Source organism: Glycine max, chromosome 20, assembly GCF_000004515.6.
Source record: "Glycine max cultivar Williams 82 chromosome 20, Glycine_max_v4.0, whole genome shotgun sequence".
In the NCBI taxonomy this organism is placed as follows: Eukaryota; Viridiplantae; Streptophyta; class Magnoliopsida; order Fabales; family Fabaceae; genus Glycine; species Glycine max.
The window spans coordinates 20,806,039-20,819,782 of NC_038256.2; positions in this window are offsets into that span (position 1 = coordinate 20,806,039).

Below are 13,744 nucleotides of genomic sequence, written 5' to 3' on the forward strand. Positions count from 1 at the left end.
TATTTTTAAGGAAATAGACAAGAATTGGAAAAGAAAGTCAAGACAATAAATGATTTATCAGACCAAGAGCATTGCATGTAACAGGTTCTTGAATTCAACAATGTAACCCCTTCACCCCATCATAAGTTTTAGAAATGTTTTGAAATGGGCAGTGCACGATGAATCACCAAAATTGACTTGTTGTAGCAGGTAATTTTAACCGGTTATATGAAGTTTAGATATTTATTGTTTAGTCCCTTATTATTTCAATATGTGTACCATTCAGTTTGATTAGTTCATATGTGCTCTCTATCCTTTTATGGTGAATGTTCTCCAATGTCTCTTTGATAATTGTTTTTACATCTTATTTTATGGGAAATTTGTTGAGTCCAAAACCCTTGATGCTTTAATTATTACAAACCTTCTAAACAAAAATCATAAGCCTTTTCAATTAATGCCTATTTATGAGTTTTCTTAAGTGTATTAAGAAAAGACAAGTTCTATAAAGACACCAATTGAATTAAACTTAGGGCTGTCCTGAGTGACTCAAAAAAGTGACAAGCTTGCACTATCACACATGCGATCATTAGCAACATTTAGTAAAAATTTCCTAAGATCTTTTGACAACATTTAAAAAATCTTGCCAAATATGAATAAATGTTAATAATATGTTTTTGCAACATTTTATCGAATGTTGTATATAACTCACGTCATTAAAGGTTTTAGTGACATGAACTATACACAACATTTGATAAAATGTTGCAAAAATATATTTGTAACATTTATTCATATTTGGTGATATTTTTTAAATGTTGTCAAAAGCTTTTAGCAACATTTTCCTAAGTGTTAGGGAAAAAAATGTTAATAAAGGTCATATGTGTAGTAGTGTTGAAAGCTCAAAAGAAGACTCGAAGTGTCCATGGTTGTACTGCAATGAAGAAGTCAACATACTCACTGGATGAAGAAAAAAATTTTAAGCCATGAGAAGTATTCAATAACTAAAGGACAAGAAGAATGTCACAGACATGAAGATTTTCACAATGAACATGACATGAAGAATAACATTGTTGTAACACATTCAAAATGGAATTTCATCAACAAGACAAGTTCATTATGGACATTGTATCTAGAGTTCCATAATGAAATTAAGGTATTCTTGGTGTCTATGGAAATCTTGAAGAAAGATTTTTAACTTTCGTGTGCAAGTCGTGGTCTGATACAACCTGGATCATGGACAAAATTGAGCCTAAAGTTACAAATGTTGATCTTCCTGGACAACTTGATAAGTGTGCAGTAATTTAAAGAGTGCTTGAGCTACAAAAGTGAATTTGAGATGATATTAGTCTTGGTGTAAATTGATCGCCCCCCATTGCAGTTACTTCTTGTACATTTATGTCTCAAGGAACATGTATAAGTGATACTTACAAAATTTAAACTAAACTTGTATGCTGAAAACTATAAAATGCAAGGTAAATAAAATGACAGCAGTAGGTAGATATGTTGGGTCTTTCTAACAAACAAGCTGATGCATGGAAATATATTTCTCTAATCAATCATGCTCTTGTGTTCTATGTTGTAGCCTAAATTACTAAACCTTCGATCCCTCGTGTAAGACTACACCCAATTTAGATAGCCCTCTTAGGTTTAGACTAACTTAAACTGAGTTTCATCCGCAAATCCCTCATGTAAGACTAGACTTAGCTCAAGTAGCTTAAGGAAGTTTAGCCTAATTTAGCCTAAGCTTCGTCCGCAGATCCCTCATGTAAGACTAGGCCTAAACTAAACAACATTATTGCAACAACATAATTAAAACCAAAACTTAACCCGCAGGTCCCTCATGTAAGATTAAGTTTCGATCCTACTTCAATCAAGTTCTAAGGCAACAGTACATTTCCTAATGCTAAAGTCACCTAACTGTGCACACAAGTGGGTGATCAGACCAAAAGCATGCAAACATCAAGCATTGAAGGAAGCATTGAACACAGAAAACATAATCAATTAGATATTAGGTATTTACATTAGTTGTTCATTAGAAATCCCCAACTAGGGTGTTTAGTCAGCCATTACAAAGAAACCCTAGCAATAAAGGAGATTAAAAGCAGAGAATGATAGTTTCTTACACAAGAAGGGGGATTCCTCCTCCTCTTCTCAACATCTCACACTTGCTCTCTACTCAATAATCTCTCTCAAATGACAAAACCTAGGCTTCAATGCACAAGCTTCTCCCCTTTTCTGCTTCTAGGGCTCTTTTCCCCAAATAGGCCTATGGCTGCTCTGGAATTCTGTGCCCTGGTCGTTCTGTACAAGTGTGTAGAAGCTGTCATAAAAGGTGTGTACCCTAATTCTGCACAAGACAGGCTGAAGGCATCTGTCTCGAGCTTAGTGCCACCTTCCCGCTTAGCGCGAGTAAGTGAAATTGGGCTTAGCGCCAGTCTCGAGCTTACCCTGGCTGAAGGCACCTGCTGCGCTTAGCGCACTGATCTCGCGCTTAGTGATGGATATGCGCTTAGCCCGACTGCTACTTTTTGCAATTCAAAACTTAGCCTCTTTTTCACCTGAAAATGCACAAATTTCATCATTAAATCCAATGGAAATGTTCTAGAGACAGCGTTAACCATAAAACAAGATCTATTTACAAATTTTACTCCAAAATGACCATAAATTTGGGAACTATACAAGCTTTGGAAAATGATTTCTATACAAAAGTTAGTCGTATAAAGCGACTAACATAAATCTAAGAGAAAGATCTATATTTTTCATGAAGACTAAGCCTTGTAACTTGAAAGAGCTTAAAGAAGTTTTATCTTTTTACATGCCCAACTCTTTGAGTGGCATTTCTATTTATTGTTGTATTGTTTGTTGTGTCTTAGTCTCAATCTTTTCATATGTACATCATGCATCATCATGTAGAAGTAGGAAGATTGTTTCTAAAGTTAGAAACTTCTTCAGCAGTGCATAAAACTCTATTTTAATTGATTACAAGGAAAATTTTAATGGATTACAGAAGTGTTTGCAGCTTGTAGAGAGATTCTTGTATCAGTTTAATTGATTACATAGTTCAGTTGAGACAATGATTGGTTTTTCATGAGTCTTTGCTTTAATCAATTACTAGATAATCAAAACCGAGTACTCCACTCTTAAAAGTGTTCCCAAAAGTGATCAAGACCACTTTAATCAATTGAAATGTTAATATAATCAATTACTTCTTCAAAATAATTGATTACATTGACTATTTAGTTGACAATTGGTTATAATTGTTTTATCCATAAATAACCACCTTGTGTTCTCACTTCAGTGTGTGAAAATTTTATGAAAAAGAGAGGGAGAAGATTAAGTGCTTAGAAAAAGTGTGCGACTCACAACTTCTAAACTTCATTTTCAAGCTCTCATGGTGAAAAAGTGAGTTGCAAATTTCTCTTGAGTTCAAGAAGACACTTATTCACTCATGCAAGGTTCTTGCATATGATTGATCAGGTTATGTGTCTCCTTGACTTAGTTTTTCGTGTGTTTTACCTTTTTTTAGCATATGCATGAATGTCTAAAGGCATGCTAGAATAGGTTTTTCTAGTTTGAGTTAATAGTAAGTTTCTCTTAGGCTCTTATCCACAAAGGACCCTAGGGTTAGGTGCCTTAGTCTCTTTTTTTGGGGTAGGAACTAAAATTGATATAATAAGAATTCATTGGTGAAGTGAAGGAAAAACAAAACTAAGAATGCCCAATCCCATTGCATATTTGATATAATAAGTTGATTTATGTAACAATGAACAAATTAATAGAATGCCAAAGACAAATGAAACACTATCTTCATAATTTTTCATCCTTTGCATTTACCAAATAATTTAAAATAATCCATGTAATTTGAACAAATAATTTGAAATGCCAAAGGTTGATCTTGTATTTTTTTCAAGGAAAAATAATCATATTTTTCTCAAGGGAAGAAGGTGACTTGTTAGTGATCTTGCAGGCGTTGTCGGTGAAGGGGTACTCAATAGAAGAAAGTGACAATGTGTTGGGCAATGGCCATTCTGAAGATTGAGGTCTTGTGGGGCTTCAACCTCAACAAGGAAAAAAATTGAACTTTTATTCAATATTATTACTATTTAGGATCTATATTGCAATTACTATAAAATATAAAATTATTTAGGTACTATACTACAAAATAAACAATAGGTAACTGATGAAGAGATCAATGGCTTATGATGATATTTCACCGGTTCATTGCCCAATACCATACGAACATACTTCTTCCAAACATTAACCCAAAATTAAATTTGAACACTTTTTAAATGAATTTAGTCAACATGTATTAAATTACCTTGGTTGATTGCAATAAAATTTTCATTTATTACATTAATTGTAATATGACATTTACTACTAATAATTTAGTGTGTGTATATATATATATATATATATATATGACATCTTGCAACTTATATCAAATATTACATCATTCAATATCTATATATATCTTGTGAATTTTATGTATATATTAATAATATATTTTTTAAAATCAAAAGATAAGAGTAAAAGTTAGATATTAAATATTAAATTAAAAAATACTAGGATAATTGCAACATTAAGATTAAATATTATATTAAAGTTATTTATTATTTTATTAGTACTTTAAAATATATTTCATAAATTACCATGTAGGGTATACTTCATCCTAACACTAACCTAACAATAAATTCTAACACTTTGTAAAAGAATTTATTCAACATATGTTAAATAACCTTGGCTGAATTCTTAAAATTTTAATATATCTTTTCCATCAACCAATGATATTAATAAGGCCTAAATACATTTTTTGTTCCCGTAATTTAGCATTTTTTTCATTTTTGCCCCTGCAATCTTTTTCGTTTTAGTTCTTGCAAAATGTGTTTGTTTTGTTTTCATGCATAAGACACTTTAGATAGTACTCTGTTCGCTTCCCCACAGAGTTCCTTTTTCTTAAATTTACAAACACTTATATCAAAGGGGAAGTGATATACCGGCATGCACACCGGGTCGCCAAGTATTTAAAATTAAAACGGAATGATCCCAGTATCGAACACAGGGAACTTGTTTATTTGACAGAGTTTTATTCAGGAATTAGGCATTTTACACACAGACATTGATAATTGTGAATAGAAACAAAAGTAAACTAGATTCTATGTTAAAAAGAAGTAAATTCAAGTAATTAAAAGTTGACAGCATTAGGTAAAAAACGTTGGGTCTTTCTATCAAATGAGTTAATGCATATGGAGATATTTCTCTAATTGATCATGTTCTTGTGTTCTATGCTGAATCCTAAAGTACTAAACCTCAAACCCTCGTAAGTTTAGAATAATTTTACCCAAGCTTCGTCCTTTGATACTTCTTGTTGGACTAGGCTTAACTTAAACAACATTATCATCACAACATAATAAGAAAACTAAAACTCTGCAATCCATCCCTGGTAACGCAGTTATTTAGCCCTGCTTCTATCAAGTTCTAAGGCAACAATACATTTCCCAATGCTAAAGTCACCTAACAGTACACACAAGTGGGTGATCAGACCAAGAGCATGCAATAATTAAGCAATGAAAGAAGCATTGAACACACAAAACACAATTAGTTAGATATGAAAAGTAATTACATCAACTGTTCATTAGAAACCCCCAACTAGGGTTTTTTAGCCAACCATACAAGGAACCCTAATACAAGTGAGGTAGAAAGTACAGAGCAATTGTTGCTTACACATGAAGGGGGATCCCTCCTCCTCTTCTTGGAACCTCATAATCACTTAAACACTCTCTAGTCTCTCAAAGTGATGAACCCTAGCTTCCTTGCTTAGTTGTTGCCTCTCTGCTGCCTATAGAGCACTCTTCTCGAATTCTATGCAATAGTATACAGCTCTAGTAAAGGTAGTGTGTCCCCTAATTTTGACAAATCAGGCTTTAAATGGTCTCTGAAATCGCGATATCACGCTTAGCGCCACCATCGCGCTTAGCGCGAGTAAGTGGATTTGGGCTTGGTGCCAGTTGTGCGTTGAGCCTGGTAAGAGACGAATGTCTTGCTTTGCGCATGGCCTCGATTCTTGTGCTCTTCCAGATTCTCTCATCACGCTAAGCATGTTGTAGTTGAGGTTAGTGATAGATGCGAGCTGAGCCCATAGGTTCCGCTTAGCACGACTGCTCCTTTTAGCACTTCAAGACTTTTGCCTCTTGTGATCTGAAATTGTACAGATTTTATAATTAATTCCAATTAAAGATACTCTAATAAGAGGTATCTAAACATATCAATATTTATTTACAAATTCCTACAAAACAACTATAAATTGAGGAAACTATACATGTTTTGAAAAAGTTTTCTATATAAAAGTTAGTCGTATAAGACGACTAACAAACTCCCCCAAATTTACAATTTTGATTGTCCTTAAGCAAAGAAAGAAAAACTCACTAGTCCTCAAGTGACAATATCTACAGTGGTTATGCCAAACTTGTGTTTGTCTCAAGAGAATTCAATCACATGAAATGAATGTCATAAAATGCTTCAATCAACAACTCTTCAGAAAACATGTAGCTTTTCAAAGATAGGAACATTTTCATTAGGACTCACAACTGAAATAAGCTAGTAGGAATGGCAGATATCAAGGAAGGATCATTAACCAAAGCCTCACGGTCACTGTATCACTCACACACAAGTGTTTAGGCTTATTTAATCATCAACAACTAACACAGATCTTAACCTTTGCAATTCATCTCATGCCATACAGTTATAAACACACAAATTGAATCAAAAGGACTTTTCTTAGGCAAGTAATGAGGTTGGGCTGCAAATAATTCATGGTTTTTCTAGGATGCAAAAGCTTAGATTCTAGGAGAGCATTCATCCATAGATCAACCTTTTTCTTTTTATTCCCAACCCTATTACTTGCCTTTTGGCACTTAGCTTTTTCTTTTTATTAAATAGCAGCACACACACACTTTTATTTTATAATTACATTTTTTTAACACAATTAACTGTGTGTGTTGCTCTGCTCTTACCATTCCATTCCTTTTTACCCAGTAGCTCCCCCAAATTTGAGACAAATTTGTTTTGTCATATAACTCCCCCAAATTTTGGACAAATTTGCCTTGAACCAAGTCTTTCTATGAATGATGCTCTTCTACAACCTAAGACAAGGTAGCAGGAGATAAACTATGCAAGGGATAAATCATTCATGCACATGGTCAGCTTTTTGGCTAAGTGGCTATTTACAATCAAACATCGCCTTCATCATCCTTAAATTCATGCATTCATTCCATAATTCATAGATTCATACAAAAGTCATTACCCAATGATAGCCATTTCTCTCATAATTAAGATCACACTCTCATTGGGTTACGGTTAACGCATTCCTTCACAATCTATCTGACAAATAGACTAGCATTTTCAGTCATAATGCTAATTACATTTTCTTTCTCTTCTAATGATTGCATGCTTGTTCAAGGCATATGATCTACGCATTCCAATCCACTCAAATCATACAATTGCTTCATTTAGTTCAATCACAAACACTGAATTTCAAATCAGACATCAAACCATTGAATATAATCAATGCACTGTTCAATCATGCTTTTATACAAGCTACCAAACAAAATATAACTATAAACTGAATTTAAAAACTGAACTGGAAATTAAAAACTAAAATATAAACATAAAATGTACTAAAGACGGAATAATAATAAAACTATTCAAAATGTAAGAAAATAAAGATCTTGTCAATCATCCTCTGCATGGTCGTTGAGGTCCAACACCTGTGCAGCTGGAGGGTCTTGAAGAACAGGCTGCTCTGGCTCCGATGCTGGTGCAGATGGCTGGGAATCATTAGTAATGGGTGCTGGAGAGATAGGAACTAGAGAAATAGGCTCCTGAGCTGCTGGTTCCTCCTGAGCGACTGGATCAGTCTCAATGATAAACGGCTCAGGAGGAACAAGCTTAGGCTCTTGGGCTGCGAAAGCCTCATCCCCTCTCGAAGGAGAAGGCTGGACTCCTAGCCAAGCCACCTGGCTAAGGAACTCCTCCATGCTCATCATAGGCTGCAGACCTGAGCTCTGTAAGCTCTGCATGATGATCACATGTCCTCTGTGCAGGCTCTGCAACATAGCATATAATGTCTTTGAAGTAAAGGAAGATGGTCCTATAGAAGGAGTTGTAATAAGAGCTAGTAAGGGTGCAGATGCAGATGAGGTAGAAGAAGCTAGAACTGTAGTGGAAGGAGCTGCTGATGGGGGAATCTCAGAAGATGGGAGAGTCTCTGACCTCTACCCCTTGGCCTTGCGAGGCCCTCTGAAAGTGACTGAGGGGTCATCGAGGTTCCAGCAGTTTTTCTTCACGTAAGCCAAATTAATGGTTGGAATGAGACTCTCAAAATATAATGAATTAGAAGTGACTCCCCGGGCTTTGCATAAAGTAGTGATGAGGGCAAGGAAACCCAGCCTCGAGGAGTCATGTTGTGCAGTCATAGAAATCTGACTTGAGATAATATACCCCTAGTTCATGTCCATCTTCTGGATGATGCCGTAGATCAACCTGGCCCTGTCCAGTGTTATGTCAGAAGTGTGAGAAGTAGGGGCCAAGTTGGAGAATGAAAGAATGCTCCATGTCTGAGTGAGAGTGGTCAGATTCTTCCTCAAGATCTTCAAGAGTAGCCCATCTTCATTTAGCTCAAATCCCCTCTCAGGGATGGATAATCGGGCTGCCAGTTCTTGTGGATTTGGCCTCAGACGACAGAATCTGGAGTAGGCAGGTAGGCTCTCCCTCTCCTCAATGATCACAATCATCTTCAAGAAGGTGTTGAGGGCGTCTTCATCAAACTTAATTAAGTGTCCTTTCACCCTCGCCTGCTTGGGTGATTTATCCTTAGGAAAATAGAAATTCGCATAGAACTCTTTAAGAATGGCAACATCGATGCTCCCATCCATGAAATTGGTCAGCTCCTTGTGCCAATTCCTTTTCTTGAACTCATCAAATTCTGTGTGATATATCATGACATTTCTCTCATGAAGAATCTTTCTGCCAATCACAATATCAGAATAGCGATCAGAGGCCTCCTGAGATGTGAATATTGATCGGTCAAATCGGCCTGAGATCCTGAGGCAGGGGCCTTTCTCTTCCTAAAAGCCATCTGAAAAGAATTAGATCAAACAATTGGGTTAAAATAGGATTATTCTCAACAGAAACAATAAAATAAAACTGAAAATAAGACTGGGCATTTAGCGCAGAAGGCTAAGCTTAGCGCGCCATATGAAAATTTACTCATGGGCTAAGCGCAATAGCCACGCGCTTAGCTTGAGTACTCAGAAAATATTGTTTTGCAGAATAGGTTTGGCACAGCAAGCTGGGCTTAACCTAAATCCATAATTTTCACAAACAGAGAGAGATTTGAGCTTGGCACGATAGGCGCGCTTAGCTCAACCTCACAAAAACATAGCAAAGGCTTAGCGCCTTATTCCATAAATATGAAAATCAGAGACGAAATTGCACTTAGCCTAGCAACCAGGCTTAGCGCTGAAGAAAATTGTGAAAAATTTCTAAGTGTCTGAAAACACTACTCTCGCTTAGTGCATAGATGCGCTTAGCGAGCTCATCATTGAAACTCATCAGAAGGATGAACGCGCTTAACGCGACATGGTCATGCTTAGTGCGATCATCTGGAAATCTAAAAATTTGACAGTTGCGATGAACTGGCAAAGCGCAGCTGGCGCGCTTAGCGCGTTCATCGTGATTTCCAGCATAAATGGGGGGTCTTCACCCCTCTTACAGGCATTGCCCCTATTGGGCTCTAAGACCTAACTAAACCCTGCATTGTAAACCCTAAAACTTAAAACACAAAAGCTAAACATAAATGCAACTAAAAAGCTATAAATTGTCTACCCTAAGGTTTAAGCTTCTGAAGGAAAAAGAAAATACCATAAAAAGCTTACTTGGATTGAGGTGAAAGATGTAAGATGAGAGCAAGAATGCAGGAGAATAGACTCAAAGCACACGCAGAAAAAATGCACACAAGCACAGCGGTAGGCACAAGCACAAGAGATTAAAAGCTTCTGAGTACTGTTATTCAATGAATATGACTAACTTTTGTGTAAGAAATTTCTGCAAATTGTATCTAACTCCTCCCATTTATGGTTATTTTGTAGTGTTGTAATTAATTTTTGTTAAATATTGGTACTAAGTACTTAGTACTCCCATTTTGTGTATTTAATAATCATTTCCTTTCAATTTCAGGTTAATTAGACAAGTTTGTGAAGTACTGAATTTTAGCTTCTCGCTAAGCGAATCTGCCGGCTTAGCGAGCCATCCGCTGAGTGCGAGGAAGAATCTGGAAGAAGGATGAGCTGGACACATGCGCTAAGCAAGGGCTCATCCCGCTAAGCGCACCGCTTGCATGCATTCGCTAAGCAAGAAGACGCGTGTTAAGCCGAAATTCACTTATGCTTGCTAAGCGAGCCAGAGTTGCACTAAGCGAGAAAGCGCCAACAAGGCCACCTATTTAAGCCTGAAATCCGAAATGGAGAGGGAGTTTGGGATTTTCCTTGAGCTTCTGCATTTTTAGAGATTTCTAGAGAGAGAAAGGTCCAAGTTCCAGAGAGTTTTGAGAGCTTTCGCTATGCGAAGACTGGCAGAGAATTGAGCTTGAAGAGGAAGCCATCCTAAGTGCATGAGATAAGTCTATGAGTGATTGTGAGGTTCTAGAAGTGGAGGAGACATCCCCACTACTTGTATTTCTTCAATCCTTCATTTTTCTCTTCTCTTTGTTGTAAAGGAAGCTTCCCAGATATGGAGAGCTAAATCCTCTTTTGGTTCTTCCTTGTAGGTACTTGATGTAAATACCTGTATATCTATTTAATGATGTTTTATGTGTTCTCTGTGCTATCAGTACGTCATTTCAGTGTGCTTTTGCCTTGATCACGTAGATGCATGCTTTGTTAGGATCATTCAACAGTGGGAACTGGTCTGATTCTTAGAACTTGATAGGACAGAGCTAGTTTATTGTATTATCGGGAGGGATCAGGGTACGGTAACCTAGTTGTTTGTATGTTTATCTTAATGCTGTTGTAGTCGAGTTTAGCCCAACAAGAGGAATCTAAGGATGATGCTTGATCAGGATTAGGCTAAACTATCACGAGGGATCGAGGTTTAGCATTTCAGGAGACACCATAGAATACGTGAGCATTGTTAAGTAGAGAATATCCTTATAACATCAAGCACCTAATAGGAAGACCAACACGTTTTCTACTTGTCTTTACACATCATTACTCACGTGATTTTCCTTTTTAATAGTTAGTTTACATACCTGTTCATAGTCCACACATATCTTTTCATACTAGACACTTATTCACTGAATGTAGCTTTACCAACTAACACAAGTTCCCCGAGAGTTTGATACTCGGTTATTACCGTTTTATACTACTTGCATGATCCGGTGCACTTGTCGGGCTCGACCAAGTTTTTGGCGCCGTTGCCGGGGAAATTCTTTCTATTTGGAAAGTTAGTTCAGTCCTAGGTATCTATTCTTTATTCTTTGATTAACTGTGAATATTTGCTTTCAATTCATATTTGTTTTCTTCTTGAACTGGATAACCGTTGTTTCTGTTAGTGTTTTGTATGTATAAAATCTCCTACAGGTAGCCCAGTTATTCTGAAGAAATACAATCTTCTACCGCTGTATCATGAAGATTGTTATCTCTATTCCACTAAGCAATTTTGATTTTGCTGGAGGAGAGCATTATCAGGAAAATTGTTATTTCTATTCTATAAATAAATCCGGCTGGAGACAGGAGTCGACCATGTACAATCATCATGAGAAAGGAAGAGCTCCTGATCTTGAAAGTGTATTGGCAGACTTTATGACATATCAAGCTAGCTTTAAAGGTAATTTCTATTCAATGCAACAGTAAGGAACTCAGTTTGGAAAGGACTATTCTTTTGAAGATTATCAATGGGAATCAGAATGGCAACCTTGTTATCAAAATGAAGTAGAATGATTGTCTAATAGGGATGACCTATTAATGCAATTCAAGGGTACAGTAGATTCAATGCAACAAGCATTTAAAAGAGCTGAGACTCAAATTGGTAAGTTGATGGATGACATGACTAAAGTTTTGGTCAGAAGAGAAGAAGAGTATGCAGAGATTGAAACACATCAAGAAAGTATTCTTCAAGTTAACACAGTCCATCATCAATTAATCACCAAAGAAGAAAAGGATGAAGTCTACATTATTCCAAAATATTCCTGCATGGCAACTACTGGCTATGTTGTAGGCAAAGATAATGGTCGATTGGAACTAAGTGTAGAGGATTAGAAAATCTCCTTTGATCTCTTTGAAGTAATGAAACACCCAGATATGAGTGATGCCTATTTTGAAGAAGAAGAGGTGGAGCAGGAGATAGCATTTTCAGCTTCAACCATGGTACTACATTTCTTTTTGGAAAAAAGAATTTGATTATGTGATAGGCTGCCTAGCTTGTGATGAAGAGCTTGATGATCCAAAAGATAACTCTGTTGGTCATGTGGTTTTTGAAGATTTGGAAAAAAAATAGACCAATAGAAAAGCCCAAAGCAGAATTGAAGACCCTTCTAGCACATTTAAAGTATGTATTCTTGGAGGATAATGAGACTAAATCCGTTATAATTAGTAGCTCCTTGCAGAAGAAAGAAGAGGATCAACTGGTGCAAATTCTAAAAAGTTGTAAAGCTGTTATTGGTTGGCACATCTCTAACTTAAAAGGAATCAGTCCATCATATTGTATGCACAACATCAATTTGGAAGATGATTACAAGCCCATGTGACAACCTTAAAGAAGATTGAATCATATAATGAAAAAAGAAGTGAGAAAAGAAGTGCTCAAGTTGTTAGAGGCAGGGCTCATCTATCCAATTTTGGACAGTTCATGGGTTAGTCCTGTTCAAGTTGTTCCGAAAAAGGGAGGTATGAAAGTGGTCAAGAATGATAGAGATGAGCTAATTCCTACAAGAACAGTCACCAGATGGAGAATGTGTATTGATTACAGGAAGCTCAATGAAGCCACATGGAAAGATCATTACCTACTTCCCTTCATGGGTCAAATGCTTGAGAGACTTGCATGGCAATCTTTCTACTATTTCTTGGATGGATACTCGGGCTACAATCAAATTGCAGTAGATCCTCAGGACCAAGAAAAGACAGCTTTCACATGCCCCTTTAGTGTATTTGCTTATCGCCACATACCGTTCGGTTTATGTAATACCCCAGCTACTTTCCAGAGATGAATGATGGCAATTTTTACTAAGGCCCTTTCCACTTCAGCACCATCAGAGGCACCATCACCTTCTTCTTCTACACTTCCTCCCTTTTCCTCCATAGAGATCCTAGTGATTCCTCTAGCACCTTCACAGATTCCACTTCCAGCTCTTCTCTCTGTAGGTCCATCAGATCTTATTTTTACTCCTCAGATGCTTCACTCCATGCTCCAGAGCATCCATAGAAGGCAGTCCATCATCATGCAGAGCCTTTAGCGCTTGGGCTTGCCTTCCATTATGAGCATGGAGGAGTTTGATGCAGAGGTATCCTGGCCAGGAGACCAGCCTTCTTCCTTTGAAGGGGGTGGGGCCTCCATAGCCTAGGAGCCTATGATTAAGGAGCCACCAGCAGCAGCAGCATCATCATCACCAGCACCAGCACCATCATCATCACCACTCCAGCTTAGACCCCACAGCCATCTCCACCATCTGCACCTGCTCCTGAGGAGACTCAGCCATCAACACTGGATCTTAATGAAG